Source organism: Capsicum annuum, chromosome 4 (genome assembly GCF_002878395.1).
Source record: "Capsicum annuum cultivar UCD-10X-F1 chromosome 4, UCD10Xv1.1, whole genome shotgun sequence".
Lineage (NCBI taxonomy): Eukaryota > Viridiplantae > Streptophyta > Magnoliopsida > Solanales > Solanaceae > Capsicum > Capsicum annuum.
This window is the reverse complement of record NC_061114.1, coordinates 161,450,993-161,454,602: the sequence shown is the minus strand read 5'-3', so window position 1 is coordinate 161,454,602 and position 3,610 is coordinate 161,450,993.

Sequence of the window (3,610 nt, the reverse complement as noted above, 5' to 3'; positions counted from 1 at the left end):
TTTATCGCACAAAAATTAAAATTGTACTCATTTGGCCGGAGAATGCTCCGAGAAATTTGTATTGATTTATTCAGGGAATGTCTTGAAGTATCTTGTACGTGAAGGACATTCGTGATGAAGGTCTGAGACATCGGGTAGAGCATGGGTCAGGGTTAGTATTTGTTAGTATAGGTTTATTTTTGCATTTTATTTTGGTTTGTAATAAATTAGATTGGACACTATTTTGGGATTTTTGATTGTTTTTGGTTGTTTGTTTGCCTGTTCATATATTTTATTGGTTTATACATTTCATAGTGTCATACTAGCCGATATTACTCTACGAAACGACCGTGGTCGAACTATGGGACCGAGAGATGCCTAACACCTTATCCTCGGTCAACAAAATTTTTTAACCGGAATCTCTATTCGTAAATCAATTTTTAGAGTAAAAAAATCATTTTTAAAACGGATTTCCAAAGGTGACTTGGCACACCGAATTCATGCCAAGTGGTGACTCTCAGTTCGAATGTAAACAATCTTTTTTGAAATAAATTATTTTCTTTTGTCACTTAATAATAAAAACCCTTTTCAAACTTAAATTCAATCTTTTTGGTTAAAAAAAGAGGTGTGACTGCTCTGGCGACTCTGCTGGGAATTTTTCAGATTTTGGGCTTATTTTTTGAGTTTATCGGCTCAGTTTGACACTATATGTGTATATATATTTTGTTTTGTTAGTGTTTGTGTTATTGTTTTATCATTGTTGAGTGCCTATGTGCTACATGTTTATAGTTTTTCTCTTATCTGTTATAGCTTTATATCTAGCATCACGTGCATTACCCCAAGTTATTATTTCGCAATAAGTCCCGGAGTACACGTCGTGTACACGAACTCTAGTTGAGTCACCCTTATTTTAGGAGGGGGAGCCGTAGGATGTATGGAGTGGGTGGAAAGATGTTATAGCCACTATCGACCATACGCTCCCCCAAACAGCCTTGTTAATGGACCCCAGCCTAGGTCAACTTTTAGGTCATGCTTATCTGCATCATATTGAGACCTAGTGAGAGCCACTTGGTTCTTTGTAGGAGACTCACCCCTAAAGTATCCTTACGTGCTAGTTGTTGCATCTTTGAGGATAATAGGGTCATTTGACGGATTGATTTGGGGAAAACATATGTTAAAATTGAAGGAGCGCGTGCTTAGACAAGAGGAAAAAAAAGGAAAAAAGTGATTTGTAGTTTTTAGAGTTCTTTATAACTTTTGATTTTCACAATTCAAAAAGATTTTTTTACCTTTTACACTCATTTACTCAAAAAAAAAAAAAACATGAAAGAGATTTTACCTTTGTTTCCTTTAGCAAGTATTCATAATTCAAAACTTTCAAAAAGATCTTTTTTAGTAGGAGATTTTTATAAAAAAAAAATTCAAAAAAAGATGGTAGAAGTTTTGTGCATTTTATATAACAAAAAACCAAAAAGATTTTTCTTTCATAGTTGTTGGTGTTATTTTTATATGAAGTGTCAAATTGAAAACTCAAAAAGATTTTACTGACATTTTTCATCATCTGCCTTTGGTCATGTCTCTTAAACCAATGTTTAGTTGTTATTTAATCCTTAATTGTCCAATCTGGATGAACTACGCACACTTGATTCTTCTCTCTCGAGAGTGAGATACGTAAGCAGCCCTTCTAGGGTACGGTGATCTTATTTCAAAAATCTAAAAAGATTTTATTTACTCTTCATTTAAAGTAGGTGTCAGATATATCTTTAAAAGAAAATTACAAAAAAAAAAATTCTTTAATAGTTTCAAGTTCCATTTTCGTATGAAATTCAAAATCAAAAAATCCAAAAATATTTTCTTTGGTAATCATAGATTTTATTTTGTATAGAGATTTTAAAGATGAAAAAAATGCAAAAAGATTTTCGTCAATTCTTTTGACACGTTGTTATTTTCTTTTCTTGTAAGGTTTCAAAAAGAAAAAAAGAGTGTTTGATTAGTTATGTTTTGGTCAAACTTCACGAACTACGCACACCTGATTCTCCTCTCTCGGTAGTGAGATACGTAGGCACCTTTCTTAGGTTTGGTGCTCTTTTTCAAAAGAAAAAAAAAATAAGAAAGATTTTGAGGAAATGTTAAACTCTAACGCATTTGTTATCTCTTGTTCAATTAGTTTAAGGTGGTTGGTTTGTGGCATTTTGGATGGTCCTTCATATCACACCAAATTCAAGAAAGGGTTTGTTGTGTCCAACAAGGATATAGAGAGTGACATCGTGGATCAAACAAAGAGTCAGAAAAATAAAAGTTTAAAGCAAGAAATTTTTAGACTAAGTCAACAAATCACGGAAATGCATCGAGCTTGGGTCAGTGGGTTGCCTTGTCCTTCATTCCCCACTATTAACCCCAAAATACCTTGAGTTTTCTATCACAATTTCAAGCTCCATTTTCTAATGTTGTTGATGCATCACAACATGCCTCAGAATTCATTCCAAGCTAAAAGCATCACAATGCTTCCATCACTCATTCTCTAGCTCTTTAGTATAAATCTACCACATTAACAACACCACATATTGTCTGTGTTTTTGGTGCTCAACCTTCTACTGAGGCTTCCACTTTGGCTATCCATCCAATGATTGTGCTGCCCCAATATGCTAGTGGACCCATGTTCAATACTCTTGATGATCATTGATATACTCCGGATCCCACATCAAAGTTAACTAGACCACCAAAACTTCTTAACAAGAAGTCTAGCGTGCCAGAAGAGCCAAAGACAATGGTTGAAAAAATAAAGAGTGCAGAAAATGCTATGAAAAAATTTCTAGGATCTGCGGGTAAAGAAGATGTTTCATACAAAGACTAGGGCATGTCTTCAAGTGTTAACCTTCCTCCAATCCTTGAGATGTCGAAATTTGAGGAGCAAAATGGACATGAGTAATTCGTAAAATATTTGGGACAATATTACAATCAATTAAGGGAAACTAGAGGGAAGATAAATGATAAAGATGCAACTGCTATTGTAGTTGGACAACGGGCACGCCCAAGAAGACACTCCCTAGTCTCAAGCCCAATTTCATACCCAGGCTCTACATAATCACTCTTAAAATCCATTATACTCCATTTCCCACCTCCATATCAAGTATATAGCGCACAACCATATGTTCAAGTCCTTTCTTACTCACAATGGCGCGCACTAACTCCTCAGAGTCATTCTCTAACTCCACAAATATATCAAACCCCTTCTAGGCCGGATGTTCGATCCAAGTCAAACAATGAAAAAAAGTAGAAGCCTAGGGATAGTTTTACGCTAATTAGAGAATCATATGCTGGTCTATTCTAAATATTAGTACAATAGGGCATGATTAGTCCTCTCCTTGGGTATACTCCTGACCCGTATTCAAGAAATTTTAATCCTACTGTACAATGTGCATATCATTCTAACCTTCAGGGTCACAGTATTGAAGATTGTCGTGCTTTGAAAAGAGAAATAGAAAATATAATTCAAGATAAATTAATTGTGTTGCAAAACATTAACAGTGATGAAAGCTCTAGTAATTATAATGTGCAAATCAATGGCTAAGATGCCAAGCTCAGCATTTGGGAAGTCACTCTTTTCCTTAATTGGAAGGACTATTGCTAG